Below are 17,538 nucleotides of genomic sequence, written 5' to 3'. Positions count from 1 at the left end.
AAAAATAACTCTCCCATCTGCTGCCTCCATCTCACCTGCCCAGGCAGAAGGCAGCCAGGTGGGCCGCATCAGAAGCAGGACTTGGCAGAGGAGGGAGGACTCTGGCAGCTCCCCAGTTTGATCAGCTATCCACCGACTTCCAAGCGTATCAGGAGGCGAGAGTCTTGTCACACAAAGATATGAGCCCAGAGGACCGTCCAAAGGAGAGGAGAAGAGAGTGGGTGCTTACCGAGTGTCCACTCTCCATCGGCCCGGGGTCAGCCACTTTGTGGATGTTACCATCATCTCTGTTTAAAGAGGAACCCAGGCTGCCCCTCCCACGACTGGAAGGTTTGAAGTCAACCCCATGCCCACCCCTGTGGGCACACACACCAGTCCCCACTCCAGCTTCCTGGTTCCCCGCTCTGCCCCCTCACCAGCACTATCTTGGCTGCTGGGTTTGGAAGGGCCTCATTCTGGGCTGCAAGCCCTCCTTTTCTCACAGCTGCTCCAGCAGGAGCTGTCAGCACTGGCCCACGCGGGAGTGGGTGTTTGCAAACGTTCAGAACGACCTTCCTTTAATGACAGTAGCATACGGATCCTTGAACAAGTAACACACGTCTGCATCCTTTTCCAAGAGATGCCCTCACTTGCCTGCATGAGACAAAGAGATATGGGATAGAAGATGCAGAGGTAAAAGAATCAGGTTTGGAAATTAACTCCTTGCACATTAAAAAATGAAACTCACAGGAAATTCCCTGGTAGTCCAGTGGATAGGTCTCGGTGTTTTCACTGACATGGCTGGGGTTCAAGCCCTGGTTGAGGAACTAAGATCCTAAGATCCTCGAGGCTCGGCCAAAAAATAAAACAAATAAAATAAAATGAGATGTAGCTGGGCATTTGTATTTCTTTTTAAAAAAGAAATTAACAAATTCCTAACCCCTTATCCCACACACAAATATCCTCACGGAACCCTAGAGTCTGGGGTCCCTCAAGAGAGGACATGATGTCCATTTACTTCAATGCCTTAAACTGTCCACTGGTCTGTAACACACGGCCCATCTCACCCATCAGGTCCTACATGGCACGCATTTCCCTTCTCACTTCTGCACCCACCTCCAGCCAAGGCAATGGGAAGTTCTTCTGATTCTGGTTCTCCAGAATCCTACCCCACTCAGAAAGCTCTGCCTTTAGCCCGTTTCTCTTGAACCTTCAGTCCCAGAGATGCTACTGTTCGTCTGCTTTTTAGAAATTATCATCCCCAAGTCATCTCTTTATGTTCAGTCTTCTTATCTCTCCAGCCTCCTAACTATGTCCTATTCAAGGACGTGAGCGTGAGCATTCAGTCTGGTCTTTGACGTGAAATATGAAAGAAAGGTGAGCGAGACAAGTGCGTGTGTAACCACACGGAGGATGGAGGGCAGGATGGGAGAGGGGGTTGAAGCCAGCGAGTCTTGTGGGTGTGCTGAGGAGGTGGCAAGGGAGGCTGATCAGAGGCAAGAGCTGAAACTCTAGAGTTAGACTTCATTTTTCTCCTTACACTTCTGTTTGCTTTTCATTAAAATGGGTAAGTGATACCCAACAGGAAAAGTTAAAGGACTAACTATATGCGTAGAACTTTACTTCCATGACCTCAGACTCTTAATCTTTTTTTTTTTTTCTTTCCTTAACAGGTAAAGAAATTGGAGCTTCAGTTCAGTTCAGTTCAGTCGCTCAGTCGTGTCCAACTCTTTGCTACCCTATGGACTGTAGCACTGGGAAAACCATAGCCTTGACTAGACGGACCTTTGTTGGCAAAGTAATGTCTCTGCTTTTTAATATGCTGTCTAGGTTGGTCATAACTTTCCTTCCAAGAAGTGTCTTTTAATTTCATGGCTGCAGTGATTTTGGAGCCCCCCAAAATAAAGTCAGCCACTGTTTCCACTGTTTCCCCATCTATTTGCCATGAAGTGATGGGACCAGATGCCATCATCTTAGTTTTCTGAATGTTGAGCTTTAAGCCAATTTTTTCACTCTCCTCTTTCACTTTCATCAAGAAGCTCTTTAGTTCCTCTTCACTTTCTGCCATAAGGGTGGTGTCATCTGCGTATCTGAGGCTATTGATATTTCTCCTGGCAATCTTGATTCCAGCTTGTGCTTCTTCCAGCCCAGCATTTCTCATGATGTACTCTGCTTATAAGTTAAATAAGCAGGGTGACAATATACAGCCTTGATGTACTCCCTTTCCTATTTGGAACCAGTCTGTTGTTCCATGTCCAGTTCTAACTGTTGCTTCCTGACCTGCATATAGGTTTCTCAAGAGGCAGGTCAGGTGGTCTGGTATTCCCATCTTCTTCAGAATTTTCCACAGTTTACTGTGATTAAAGATGATATAACTTGGAACTTCCTTGGTGGTCCAGTGGTTTAGAATCTGTCTTCCGACAGACGGGATGCGGGTTTGATCCCTGGCCGGAGAACTAGGATCCCACATGCCGCAGGACAACAAAGTCTGCGTGCTGTGACTAGAGAAGCCTGGGAGGTGAAACGGAGACCCAGAAAGTGAAGCAATCTGCCCAGAGACACGCAGATGGGCAACGGCAGAGCCGAGATCCAAGCCCAGGCTGGTCTGCGTCTGCCACGCTTGCTTCTAGCCACTGCCGATGCTGCCTACCTCTGTACGTCTGATGTCCGATTGTCAGGAGCACCAGGTGCTTGCTTCAGAAACCACAGCTACTCAGGGAAGGAGTACACACCTCCCAATCGCCATCCTCTCCAGGAGAGAGATCCTTGCTCCTCTCCCAACAATCTCTCCCCACTCCCCTTTATTCCTGAACAGGCAGGTTGGTCCACATCCTGCCAGGTTAACTGTGACTCTATTATTGTCAGTGTTGCGATGCCCCAGAGAGGGCGGATGCAGTCTCCTTCAGAGGAAGGATCATTTATTCTCTTCAGATCTCTCTCCTCAGCTAGTGGGGCATTTAGTAAGTCCCTGATTAAAAACAGTCACCCCTGGTCTCTTGGTGGCAGGGGCCAGGGGGTGGGTAGGGGGCTTCGTTCCAGGATCCCTGAGGATACCAAAATCCAAGCATGCCCAGGTCCCTTATATAAAATGGCACAGTATTTGTGTATAGTCTATACACATCTTCCCTTACACTTTAAATAGTCTCTAGATTACTTAGAAAACCTAATAAAATGTAAATGATACGTAAATAGTTGTAAATACAAAGTAAATACTATTGAAAATTCAAGTTTTGCTTTTTGGAGCTCTCTGGAATTTTTTTCTTCTTGCATATTTTCAATCTGCAGTTGGTTGAACCACAGATGGGAAGCCTACAGATACGGAGGGCAACTGTACTTCATGTTTGATGTACAGCCAAGACAAGGACTGATGGAGGGTGGGAGTGACCACATTTCTCAGAGCTTCTGTGGTTCACTGTGAGATCCTGACCTCTTGAAATGTGTCACTGGCAGACAGGCCACTGAGCAGCCTCTGAGTCCCAGGTGCCATTCAATTCTGAAGTCTCAGGGGACCCCAGGAGACTGCAGCAGAAGGGGGAGACACATATATCATCCTCATGACATTTGTGTTGACTTTAAGGGTTTAGCTTTAATCACAAGTGTGCATGCATGTGTAGTCGTGTGCAATGCTTTGCAACCCCACAGGCTGTAGCCCACCAGGTTTTCTGTCCATAGGATTTTCCAGGCAAGAATACTGGAGTGAGTTGCCATTTCCTTCTCCAGGGGAATTTTGCTGACCCAGGGATCAAACCTGTATCTCTTGCATTGGCAGGTGGATTCTTTACCACTAGTGCCACCTGGGAAGCCCAAGTGGAGGTTTAACTTTTGGAAAAAAAAAAACCCCAATCTTTAGAAGTAATTTACATGAAAACATACGTCTATACAAAATTCTGCATATGACTGTTCATGGCAGCATTATTCAAAATAGTCAAAAGTGGAAACAATCCAAATGTACCTCAAATGATGAACGGATACATGAAGTGTGGTAGCTCCATATAATGGAATATTATTTGGGGGAAAAAAGGAATGAAGCGCTGATACATACTACAACATGAATGAACCTTGAAAATTATGCTAATTCAAAGGAGCCGGGCACAAAAGACTACAAAGGGTAGGATCTCATTTATATGAAATATTCAGAGAGAGAAAAAGCAGAGCAGTAGTTGCCAGCGGCTAGGAGGAGATGCGGAAATGATAGCTATTGTGTGTGGGGTTTATCTGAGGGTGATGAAAAATGTTCCAAAATTGATCATGGTGACAACTGCACAACTCTGAGGATATACTAAAAATCATTGAATTATACACTTCAAATGGGTGACTTTCTAGTGTATGAATTATACCCCAAGAAAATTATTACAAATACAAAATAATTTACAATGAACATAGCTGTTTTCTTACAATTGATATTGATTCCAATTATGCCAATCACTGAGATGTCGTCTACTTCATGGTTACTCTATTTCACCCTGTTTGCTCTCAAATCAGCTACTTTTCAAGGGCATTTGCTGATTTCATTTTCCTTTCAAGACCACAAAAAAGGCATAAGGATTTTTTTTTTTTTCAAATCTGAGATCTTTTTATGATCAAAGTGATCCATTGTTAAAAATTCATACCATACAGAAAGAGCATAATAAACCTCAAACATCTACTCATAACCCCTTCCCCAAAGACTGCCACTCTAATAGGTTGCTTTACAGCCTTCCTGAGCTTTAATGAATGTATAAACATAAATGTAATTTGCACGAACTTGATCATCCAAGTACACTGTTCTGAAACCAGCTTTTTTTCTTTGACAGCCTGTCATAGATGACTTTCAACGACCAAATATTTTGATATACACCATCATTTTTAATACCTGCTTAATATTGTTGAATAGATAACCCCCAGTTATACTAGTCAACTCCACGTTAACGGATATTTAAGCTGTTGTCATGTTTTTTCTATGCTAAACAAGCTACAAGGACATTCACTGAGATATTAGGCTGGCCAAAAAGATCATTCAGGTGTTTTCCATAACATCTTACAGAAAAACCTGAATGGATTTTTTTTGGCCAACCCAATACATGCCTAGAAATGGCCAAAGGAGTCACGTATTTTACAACTGGATGTCTATTCCTTGATCTCCTTCTAGAAAGGAGGCTAATTGGGAGGATCCTGCATTAAAAAGTGTCTTTTAGACCTCAGCAACTGGAACCAGGGGACTAGCAAGGGGCTCCATTTGGCTGTCCATCACTCCCCACCTGGAGGCAGAGATGAGGACATCATATCTTTTCACTTCTGGTGAATTTCCACAGGTGGAAACCAGCCAAATCCTTGAGTTATGGCCATTTTTTTCAGTTCTAAGATTCCAAGGATTTCCTCTCTCAATTTCTGGTAACCTCTTTGCTACATAGTCCAAAGATTTCATGGTGATTTCCAAATTTAGACAAAATTCGTTATGTCTGAAAGTAATTGGAAGAAAGTTTAGGATCACAGAGTGCATGAGATGTTAGTACCAACTAAGGATGAGTTCACAGAACTAGTTACAGCAAAAAGAAGAACTCTTCAAGGTCCCAAAGAATCACTTGGTTTTTTGTGATCTTCTAACCTGTGGTGGATTCATTTTGATGTTTGGCAAAACTAATACAATTATGTAAAGTTTAAAAATAAAATTAAAAAAAAAAAACACACAACTTATTTTCAGAACCAGGCATTTAGCTACAAGGCCTGACTGGCTTCCTAGCAAATTTTAAAGCCTACATCCCTTAAATAAACCCTGCTTCTCTCAAGTGAAATAGAAGTTTCTATCCTTCCCTCAAACATGCTGTATTTTCCTACCTTGTGTCTTTGCCATTAATAATAAAAAGCTGGCACCATTTCCATCTATTATATTCCAGGCACTCTTCTACATGCTTTGGGGGGGGATATTTTAGGTAATTCAACGAGGCAGGTACTATTTCTCCCCATATACATGTAAGGAAAAATGAAGCTAGAAAGGTTGAGTGACTTACCCAGAGTCACACAGCTGCTCAGGGTCAAGCAGATCACGTCATCCTAATTCCAACACTTCTGCTCTCAATCTCCCCCTCTGCATTGCCTGACACCCCCCACTCTCTCTGGCTCCCAACAACCTAAATCCCTCAAGAGGCACCTCAAATTCCATCTCTTCTGACAGGTCCCCACCTTCAACCCCATGGAAGTTCTTTCATCATTCTGAATTCTTACTGTCTGAACTCCGAGGGGCTTATTGTCCTCAACACAGTTTCTTCAGCAGCTTTCAAGCACCAGACTGCCAGTGTCCAGCCCCAGCCCCAGGTCTCAAGGCGGTGCGGCCAGAGTTGTGTCTGCCACTAGACTGCAGCCCATCGGAGGCCGGTGTGACGGGTACCTCCCTGTATCTCTGGGGACGGCGGCCGCCCAGGAGGCCCACAGCAGACATTTCTGGGTTCACTGGTGAGTTAGGTGGACGATGGCAGTGTGAAGGGATGGCTGCTTTTCTCCCCCTGCCCACGAATCAGGGCCTCTGAGTCTCTGCCTGTTCCTGTGACCCACTGTTCTATGGATTCACCCCTTCCTGTTCTGAGGTGTTTCTCCTCTCACTGGGGAGGCAGCTCTGGCCAGATAATTTATCTCCATGCCCTGTCTTCTGCAGAGGGCGACGTGCAGCCTGGCAGGTGCCTGATAACAAATCCATTAAACCTCCGTCTCTTCTCCCAGCATGAGCTCCCGGGCACTCCAGAGTGTTTATCTTCCCTACCCAGCAGCCGGGTGGATGAGGAGGGTCTCCTTTCACGTGCAGCAAGTAGGAAAGAGACTGTACTTTGAGCCCCAAGTCACCTGAATGACACCCAAAAGACAGAACAACAGGAATTGTACCCTGCATGGCGTCCCCTCCCCTGAGGACCAGGGTTGGGCTGAGATTACTAGAAAACCAAACCCTGATGTCCACCCCCTTTCTCCTTCTGATGGCTCCTCTGCCCTCACACACACACACACACACACACACACACACCCCTACACATACACAGACAGCCCCTCCTTCCCTGGGCCCCTGACAAGAAAACTCAAAAGGGAACCCTGGTGAGGGCAAAGCCATTGAGATTATGTCATCCAAGGGTCTGGGGTAAGTGGTACCTGATCCCCGTGGTACAATTTGAGAGAATCAGGCAGAACTAACTCCTGGGCTACCTGCCACCAGGACCTGAAAGTTATCATTTAGGATTGTTGCCTGAGTTGGCCTCACAGTCTCCCTTTGGCTTCATGGCACATGGAAGAATCCCCACATCTAGTTTTATTCTCTTCAGTCCTGAAGGGCTGATGCTAAAGCTGAAACTCCAATACTTTGGCCACATGATGTGAAGAACGAACTCATTAGAAAAGACCCTGATGCTAGGAAAGATTGAAGACAGGAGAAGGGGACAACAGAGGATGAGATGGTTGGATGGCAGCACTGACTCGATGGACATGAGTTTGAGTAAGCTCCAGGAGTTGGTGAAGGACAGGGAAGCCTGGCGTGCTGCAGTCCATGGGGTCTCAAAGAGTTGGACACAGCTGAGCAACTGAACTGAACTGGGGGCCATCTTGAGATTCCTAACAATTTTTAACAAGAGTGATCCTTTGTTTTCATTGTGGGCTGGGCCCCACAAATCATAAAAGCTGCTTCTATTGATCAGAAGGGAGCAAGATTCTTCAGAAAAGGATGAAGAACGAAACAGTTTCTTGAAGGGGGAAGGGGCAGGAGAGGGCTGAAGGGCTATCCCTGAGAGCTGGGGGAGCTTCATGGGTTCCAATCGGCCCCAGAAGCTCAGGAAAGCTGAGGCTGGGCCACCCTGTGTCTTGCCCCTCCCCCATCAGCCTTTCCCAAGTCACTGAAGCCGGCAGAGCACTGAGAGCTGGGTCTCACCGCGGCCCCAGGAAGATGTCAGAAAGCACCCTCCCTCCTCGAAGGCAAACTAGTGCAGCCACTCTGGAAAACAGTATAGAGGTTCCTTAAGAAACTAAAAAGAGAACTACCCTGTGTCCAGCAGCCCCACTGCTGGACATATATCTGGAAAAGACAAACCCTCCAATTTGAAAAGATGTTCACCGCAGCACTATTTACAATAGCTAAGACATGAAGCAACCCAAGTGGCCATCAAGAGATGACTGGATAAAGATGTGGTATATATCAATATATGCAATGGACTACTACTCCAGCCATAAAAAAAGAATGAAATACTGCCATTTGCAGGAAACTGGATGGCCCTAGAGATAACCACACTAAGTCAGACAGAGAAAGACAAATGTCACACAACATCACTTCTGCGTGGAATCTTAAAAAATAGTATACAAATATATGAAACAGAAACAGAATCACAGACATAGAAAACAAACTGATAGTTACCAAAGGGGAAGGTGGAGAGGGATCTATTACAAGTATGGAGTTGGCAGGTACAAACTACTATACATAAAATAGATAAGCAGTAAGGATTTACTGTATAGGGAACTATATTAAATATCTAATAATAACCCATAGAGGAAAATAATCTGAAAAATATATACATATCTCTAACTGAATCACTTTGCTGTACACCTGAAACTAACACAATATTGTAAGGCAACTATACTTCAATTGTTAAAAAAAGCGTCCCCCTGCCTCCCGGCCCTGGGTGTGCACAGGGAGTGTGATGGTGGCTCCTCCTATAATTACACTCTTCTGTCCAACAGGCCCAGGGCTCAGCCTCCGGCTCCAAGTCCTTCTACAGGCCCAGAGCCACGGCAAGGCTAACTCTGAGCAATCCGCTGCAGTTTGCCAGGTGCCTTCAGCCACCGCAAACTGGGACTGGGAGCCCCTGGTTCACTGGAGTTGAGCCCATGCCACAGAGAGCCCATTTAAGGCTCCCTGTGATCCAGAGCCTCGTTAGGGAGCAGAAAAGTCACGCCCAACCTCATCCCCAGCAGAAGCCCTGCCCCGTCCTCTGGGAAAATCAGCCCTTTATTAAAGCCGGGAGCTGGGCTCTGTGAGTGAGAGTGGGGACTTCTTTCAAGCAGGATCCAGGTCTTAGACTCCTGTGTATTCCAGGATCAAGCTCAGATCCCTGGTAGGAAAGATGCAGAAAGGAAACAAGGGAAGGAGGGAAGGATGGATGGATGAGTTGGTCACCTAGGCCTGACTATTCAGAAGAGCACCTAGGAAACCCTCCTGTCTTCTAATCTCCAGAACAGCCTGTCAGATTCCACCAGTATTGCTGCATTTCTTAAGAACATTTTGGCCTTGAGAAGCCCTACTAAAATTCAAATACTCCTGGAAATAAACTCTGTGAGCTTTCTTCCAGGGAGATAAAGGGTGGTGCTCGGAGTCTGGTGAAAGCAGAAAGAAGGCGGGGAGGAGGAGGGAACAGAGGCAGCAGTGACAAACACAACTGCCCCGGAAGGAACACACCCGCGGCCACGGTGGGGAGAGGCCCTGTGAGCTCACTGCTGCCTATAGTGCAGATGGATCCAAGCGGTTCCTGGGCTGCGGTTTGCTGAGTTCTGCTTGTCCTAAGCTCCTTCGTGTCCCAGCTCCCTCAAGTCCAGGACCTGAATCCCTCTTCCTTCCTGAGCAACCCAAAAGCAGGGCCTCCCTTCACGGAGGGGAAGATCCAAAGCTACACAGTGGGTGGGAGCGCAGATACTCCGGGAGCCCTGCCTCCTGGCCCCTCCGCCCAGCACCCCGCCAGCCCCGCTGAGCCCCCAGCCGAGGTGCTTGGAAACGGGGCCTCCCGCTTGGTCCCACCGCAGCAGGGGCAGTGGGAGGAGGACCCGGAGGGCCTGCTCCCAAACCCTCCCTGGAGACCCCATCTCACTCCACAGGCTGTGACCTCGTTAAGGGGGCCTGCTGGAAAGCGGATTAGGCATCCCAGTGAGTTCCCGTCATGTGGTTATTATTATCCTCAGTTTTCATCAGAATTCGGAACCGGTGCCCTCTGGCCAGCTGCAGCTGCCCCCGGATCAGCTGATCAGCGTCAGCCCCCTACTGTGCCGCCCCCCTCCCCCCAGCCCTACCCACATTCCCCCTTTCAATCCATGTGGATTCATCAAGTGGATTCATCAAGTACTCAGCCGGCAGTTATGCTATGCTAAGTCACTTCAGTCGTGTCCGACTCTGTGCGACCCCATAGACCGCAGCCCACCAGGCTCTGCCGTCCCTGGGATTCTCCAAGCAAGAACACCGGAGTGGGTTGCCATTTCCTTCTCCAATGCATAAAAGTGAAAAGTGAAGTTGCTCAGTTGTGTCCAACTCTTAGCCACCCCATGGACTGCAGCCCACCAGGCTCCTCCGTCCATGGGATTTCCAGGCAAGAGTACTGGAGTGGGGTGCCATTGCCTTCTCCAAGCCGGCAGTTAGACCTGCCTAAAAGTGAAGTAGAGCCTCCCCACCAGAGAAGCCAGGATCAAGTGCTGGGGGGCGCTTCCCAAGAGGGTGCGGCCAGAGCAGAATGGGGCAGTGGGTGCTGGAGTAGCCAGAAATAAAGGCAGCCAGAGACTTAAGCACTGGCCTCTGCTCCCCTGTCTGGTCTCTGATAGCCTGGAAGGTTCCCTGTAACTGCCCCCTAAAGCAGCAAAAGGCATTCTCCTGTGAATTCTAGAAATCAAAGTGGTCTTCCCTGACCCCTGGCCTCCCCACGAGCTCCCCGACAGGCCTGGGAAGTGAGGATCACTTTTTTTTTTTTTTTTAAACAAAACAAGTGCTTGGGGAGTTATTTTTTTTAATAAAACAAGTTAGTCCAACAATTCCAAGGTACGGACTTAGCCAGTTTTGAACTGATGGATGACAAGGGCCCAGAGGTCAGTCTTTCCACAGAGGAATGGTCTCCCTGATGCCCTCCTTGGTCACGGTGAAGATTCTGAGTGCGTCCCCAGGGCACGCATCTCTCTCAGCAGCAGAAACACAGACGTCTAGCGGGAGCATCTCAGCTGCTCTTCACACCCGCTGCTTCGACCAATCAGAGGGCAGCCTCCAGGGTCCGTCACCCTTTCCCTCCCCCCTTCAACCTGGAACAGTCTCCTGGGGTGACCCGAAGCCTGGGGGCCAATTCAACCCCAGGCAGCCCCTTAGCTACTTCTCAGTGCTCCCCCTGACTGGAGAAGCTCAGCTCAGGGCTGCACAGGGCGCTCTTCTCACACACAAGGATGGCCGTTCAGGTCGTGGTCCCCGGGGTCCCGTCTCACCCACGGTGTTCATTCATTGGCTCGGCCGGATGTCTGCTGAGCAATTACTACAGGCCGAGCACTGGTCAGGGTGGAGGACAGCAAACCCACTCATCCTCAGGCAGCTCCCCGCCTGGGGAACAGACAAGGAGCAGGGCTGGGTGGAGATGACCATCGTGTGGGAGGCACTGCGGGGAGTTAGTTCCACGGCGTTTGCCTTCAAGAAGCTTAGAGTCAGGTGGCCAGGCTGACTCAGTGCCATAAGGCTGGAAGCAGGTCAGAGGGAGGCAAGAGCGAGCAGCTAAGAAGGGACATCCAAGAAGTGCTTAAGATAGGGGGATGAGACACAAGGCAGAGGCGTGGCAGACCCACAACAGGGATGGATCTGGGAGCTGGAGCTCAGGCGGGAGAGCAGAGGCCCTCCACTCTAGGCAGAGCCCTGGAACAACCACGTTTATGCTCTTTTTTAATTTTTTTAAGATTTTTAAAATTTTTTTGATGTGGACCACTTTCAAAGTCTTTTTTGAACTTGTTACATATAATATTGCCTCTGTTTTAGGTTTTGGGTTTTTTTGGCCCTGAGGCATGTGGGATCTTAGTTGCCTGACCCGGGATCAAACCTGCATCCCCTGCAGTGGAAGGCCAAGTCTTAACCGTGGGACCCCCAGGAAGTCCCCCCAGGTTTACATTTTAGAAAGTAACTGGCCAGAGCTGGGAGGACACTACCCTGGGGGAGTCTACCTTTGTTTAGTGAGCGATGCCTGACAACTGAACTCAAGCAACAGAGGTGAGGCAGGGCAAAGGGGCAAAGTGAATGGATTTAAGGAGGGTGAGGGGACAGGATGTGGTGACTAATGGATGCAGGCTGTGGGCCAGAAGGAAAACGACACCTGGCTTCTGGCTTGATCGGCCAGGAGGACAGCTGAGCAACTAAAGAAGGCAGGGAACATGGACAAGGGGCAGGATGCTGCGAATGATAAAGGGTTCCGTTTCGAACTTGTTGACACTGAGGCGTTTGTGGGACAAATAAGAGATGCTGGAAAGCTGACAGATGGTGTAATGGATTTGGAAGACATGGCAAACTGAAGGCATACAAGGACCTGAGATCATCCAGTTTGTAAATGATAGCAAAGTTAAACCCTGAGGAACACCATCAAGTAATCCAAAGGAAAAAGAGAGGAACCTGGGAAAAGTTGAACAGAATGATCAGAAATAGAAGAAAAATCAGGGGAGAAGGAGAGGACGTGCATTTTCCACATGTAACCAGAAAAGTCAATTCAAACTGATATAAGTAATAAAAATTATTTAAAGGTGCATGTAATTGGAAATCCAGGGCCAACAGTGGCTTCAGGTTCAGCTTGATCCAGCTGCTCAACAACATCAAGGATTCAGTTTCTTTGTGTCTCTTGGTTTTGCCTTAGGTAAGATGAGCTTTCTTCTAATGCCAGTTGCCAAAATGCAGGTTTCTTATCATCCCCTCAAAGTCAGGGGAAAGAAACCCAAACAGCAAGATATCTCCCAGAGAATCAAGGAACTTTTTTACCTGGAAAACTGCCAAAATTTTTCCCCAAGCTCATTGGCTTGAATTTGGTCATATCCCCACCCCTGAACCAATTTCTGTGGTTCTGACTAGCTTATACCCAAAAAGCACTTTCCCCAGGCTTAGAGCATAAGACAGACTTGGTTTTCCACAAAGCACTTAGAGGAGTAGATTCTTTAAATTTTTTTAAAAAAATTACTAAAAAATAGAAAGAATGCATGTTATGGGTAAGCATCACAGATGAGATCCTTTCAAGGAGGAAGTAATCAACAGCATCAAAAACAAAGAGATGGGGACTTCCCTGGCAGTCCAGTGGTTAAGACACCACATTTCCACTGCAGCAGCTACGGATTCGATCCTTGGTCAGGGAACTAAGATCCTGCACATGTGTGATATAGCCAGAAAATAGAAGGAGAAGAAAAAAAGAACAAAAAACAGACAGACTAAGAGTCATCTTTTTGTATGAGCTGGAATGGAAATAGCTGTGAGGGTAGGAGTCCATCTAGAAGTTTCCCTAGAAATTGTGGTCCCCAAAGGGAGTCAAGCCTAGGCATTGGACATTATGTGTGAGCACGAGTGTACATGTGTTGGGTGTGTGGGTGTACAGCGGATGGCATGGCCACAGTGGACCTTTGGGAAACTCACTCTGGCCTGAGGGAGGGGATACAGTGAAGGGGCAAGGAGCTGGCTCCAAGAGCAGGGGATGCTCTCTTAGGTACCTGGGAATGATCAGCCAGGTGGTGGTGACCGGGGATGGAGAAAAAGATAGAATGAGTGATGTTAAAGGACTGGGGAGTGTTTGAAAGTGAAGGGTGAGAAGGGGTGGTACTCTGGGTGTGAGGACAGGGCTGGACAGCCCCCACCGGCCACCATCGAGGATGAAGGCCCTGCCAGAACTCTCCTCCCCTCCCCAGCTGGTCCATCCACCGCTGAGATGCCAGTGAGGTCACACATGCTGCCACGGTCAGGATGACTAACTAGTCACTGCGGAAAGGAAATCGCGTATACACATGTGGGAAATGCCCCAGGCTCCAGCTGGCCCCACAGGTGGGGGCGGGAGGGCGAGCTCCAAGAGGAAGGGACCAAAGGGAAGAGATGCTCCCCCATCAAATTTTTCTACAAAAGTGCAAGTGGAAGAGGATTTTGCCCCAAGGAGCAGCTAAAGCAGAAGAACAGGATCTTCGGTCTCCATTTTGGAGGCAGCTCCCTCAGTGGCTGGTAATTTTTCTTCTGGAAGGTGAAGTGTTTGCAGTTCTTGTTCCAAGAACTTGAACCCCATGTCTTTGTTTTTTTGTTTGTTTGTTTGTTTTGCAGACTTTGGCTTTGGTTGAATGGGAGATGCTGGAAATCTTTCTGCAGGAGACTGGACCAAGTTGCACTCTTGGCCACACTTCCTTGGGCTGGGCTCCATTTGCGAGGGGAAGAGGAGAGGGCTGGGGGGGGGGGTGGCGCTGACAGAGCGGAGAACACACAGGGGGATGACAAAGCAGGGATGGACGGCTCTTCGCAACAGCCCTGGGAAGGAAAGACAGGAAGGAGAGTCCTGGCAAAACAGCTAATCCTCCATCTCTGCTTCCTCGCTCAGCATCCACAGGCCTGGACTTCTCACCCTCTCACTCCAGGTGAGAAGGAGGCGGAGGAGCTTCATATTTCTCACTCTCCTCTTTCACTTTCATCAAGAGGCTCTTTAGTTCTTCTTCATTTTCTGCCATAAGGGTGGTGTCATCTGCATATCTGAGGTTATTGATATTTCTCTCAGCAATTTTAATTCCAGTTTGTGCTTGATCCAGCCCAGTGTTTCTGATAATGTACTCTGCATATAAGTTAAATAAGCAGGGTGACAATATACAGCCTTGACGTACTCCTTTTCCTATTTGGAACCAGTCTGTTGCTCCATGTCCAGTGCTAACTGTTGCTTCCTGACCTGCATATGGGTTTCTCAAGAGGCAGGTCAGGTGGTCTGCTATCCCCATCTCTTGAAGAATTTTCCACAGTTTATTGTGATCCACACAGTCAAAGGTTTTGGCATAGTCAATAAAGCAGAAATAGATGTTTTTCTGGAACTCTTTTGCTTTTTTGATGATCCAGTGGATGTTGGCAATTTGATCTCTGGTTCCTCTGCCTTTTCTAAAACCAGCTTGAACATCTGGAAGTTCATGGTTCACGTATTGCTGAAGCCTGGCTTGGAGATTTTTGAGCATTACTTTACTAGCGTGTGAGATGAGTGCAATTGTGCGGTAGTTTGAGCATTCTTTGGCATTGCCTTTCTTTGGGATTGGAATGAAAACTGATCTTTTCCAGTCCTGTGGCCACTGCTGAGTTTTCCAGATATGCTGGCATATTGAGTGTGGCACTTTCACAGCATCATCTTTCAGGATTTGGAATGGCTCAGCTGGAATTCCATCACCTCCACTAGCTTTGGTCATAGTGATGCTTTCTAAGGCCCACTTGACTTCACATTCCAGGATGTCTGGCTCTAGGTCAGTGATCACACCATCATGATTATCTGGGTCGTGAAGATCTTTTTTGTACAGTTCTTCTGTGTATTCTTGCCACCTCTTCTTAATATCTTCTGCTTCTGTTAGGTCCATACCATTTCTGTCCTTTATCAAGTCCATCTTTGCATGAAATGTTCCCTTGGTATCTCTAATTTTCTTGAAGAGATCTCTAGTCTTTCCCATTCTGTTGTTTTCCTCTGTTTCTTTGCATTGATCACTGAGGAAGCCTTTTCTATCTCTTCTTGCTATTCTTTGGAACTCTGCATTCAGATGCTTATATCTTTCTTTTTCTCCTTTGCTTTTCGCTTCTCTTCTTTTCACAGCTATTTATGAAATAGGAAAAGGAGTACATCAAGGCTGTATATTGTCACCCTGCTTATTTAACTTATATGCAGAGTATATCATGAGAAACGCTGGACTGGAAGAAACACAAGCTGGAATCAAGATTGCCAGAAGAAATATCAATGACCTCAGATATGCAGATGACACCACCCTTATGGCAGAAAGTGAAGAGGAACTAATAAGCCTCTTGATGAAAGTGAAAGTGGAGAGTGAAAAAGTTGGCTTAAAGCTCAACATTCAGAAAACGAAGATCATGGCATCTGGTCCCATCACTTCATGGGAAATAGATGGTGAAACAGTGTCAGACTTTATTTTTCTGGTCTCCAAAATCACTGCAGATGGTGACTGCAGCCATGAAATTAAAAGATGCTTACCCCTTGGAAGGGAAGTTATGACCAACCTAGATAGCATATTCAAAAGCAGAGACATTACTTTGCCAACAAAGGTTCATCTAGTCAAGGCTGTGGTTTTTCCTGTGGTCATTTATGGATGTGAGAGTTGGACTGTGAAGAAGGCTGAGCGCGGAAGAATTGATGCTTTTGAACTGTGATGTTGAAGACTCTTGAGAGTCCCTTGGACTGCAAGGAGATCCAACCAGTCCATTCTGAAGATCAGCCCTGGGATTTCTTTGGAAGGAATGATGCTAAAGCTGAAACTCCAGTCCTTTGGCCACCTCATGTGAAGAGTTGACTCATTGGAAAAGACTCTGATGCTGGGAGGGACTGGGGGCAGGTGGAGAAGGGGACGACAGAGGTTGAGATGGCTGGATGGCATCACTGACTCGATGGACGTGAGTCTAGGTGAACTCCGGGAGTTGGTGATGGACAGGGGGGCCTGGTGTGCTGCGATTCATGGGGTCGCAGAGTCAGACACGACTGAGCGACCGAACTGAACTGAACTGAATTGATGCATATAATGCATATGACCTATATGAAACAATGTAATGAAAATCCACATATGAATTCATCTGGCTTAGGAAAGTTTATTACCAATGCTCTTGAAACTGACTGTGTATTTCCTCCTGGTCCTTTCAGTTTTCCCAGGAAACTTCTAGCTTTAATTTTAGGTTTTTCGTTCTGTTGTATAATTCTGTAGGCTTTCTGATTATCTATGTGTCCCTTAACAATATATTCTTATGTGTGTTTTGACTTTGAAGGCTATTGCATACAGTGCAGCTGTGAACATTCTTGAGTCTTCTAGTGCTCATATGCAAGTTTCTATAGGTAAGGTATGCACCTGATTATAATATATGTTCATCTTGGTTGTACTAGATAGTGCTAAACTGTTTTCAAAATAATTATACCAATTCACATCCCATATCAGCTCTCTATGAAAGTTCTTGTTTTTGTATCTTTGCCATGCTGGATAGGTTGTATTTCATGGTGACCGTAATTTGCATTGCTGTAGTTACTAATGAGATCAATTGTATTTTTGTTCCCTGTTTTTATTTTTTCTTCCTCTGTAAAATGTCTGTTTATGTCTTTCTCTCTGATTTAAGGGATTCTTTGTATACTGCCTGAAGAAGGAAAATGGCAACCCACTCCAGTATTCTTGCCTGGAGAATTCCATGGACCGAGGACCCTGGCTGCAATCCGTGTGGTCGCAAAGAGTCAGACACGATTGAGCTACTGACACTTTTGTATACTATGGATATATATGTTACAAATATCTAATTAAAGAATGAGAAAGAAGAGCCTATCTGATAAAGTGTTTATGGTTGTTGTTTAGTCACTAAGTCGTGTCTGACTCTTTGCAACCCCATGGACTGTAGTGCTCCAGGCTCCTCTGTCCATGAGATTTCCCAGCCAAGAAAACTAGAGTGGGTTGCCATTTGCTTCTCCAGGGCCTCTTCTGAGCCCAGTATCGAACCTGCATCTCTTTTTTTTTTTTTTTTTTTTTTGAACCTGCATCTCTTGCATTGGCAAATGGATTCTTTACCACTGAGCTACCAAGGAATTTTGGCCAAGTGGTCATTGGGCATAAATCGAAATGAAATGAGAAGTGAATCTTGTACATATTTAGATGAAAGAC

The 17,538-nt window shown here is 46.8% G+C and overlaps 1 long non-coding RNA gene across 1 annotated transcript; it reads left to right on the top strand.

Moving 5' to 3' along the window:
- The first annotated feature begins 16,257 nt into the window (after positions 1 to 16,257).
- On the top strand, positions 16,258 to 17,156 carry LOC129639862 (uncharacterized). The gene is made up of 3 exons (XR_008708638.1): positions 16,258 to 16,307; positions 16,664 to 16,730; positions 17,006 to 17,156. It is a non-coding gene; the product is annotated as an uncharacterized LOC129639862 (long non-coding RNA).
- Positions 17,157 to 17,538: the final 382 nt, after the last annotated feature.

The sequence above is a fragment of the Bubalus kerabau genome, chromosome X (assembly GCF_029407905.1).
Source record: "Bubalus kerabau isolate K-KA32 ecotype Philippines breed swamp buffalo chromosome X, PCC_UOA_SB_1v2, whole genome shotgun sequence".
NCBI classification, from domain to species: domain Eukaryota; kingdom Metazoa; phylum Chordata; class Mammalia; order Artiodactyla; family Bovidae; genus Bubalus; species Bubalus kerabau.
This window is presented reverse-complemented; position numbering and strand designations above follow the sequence as displayed.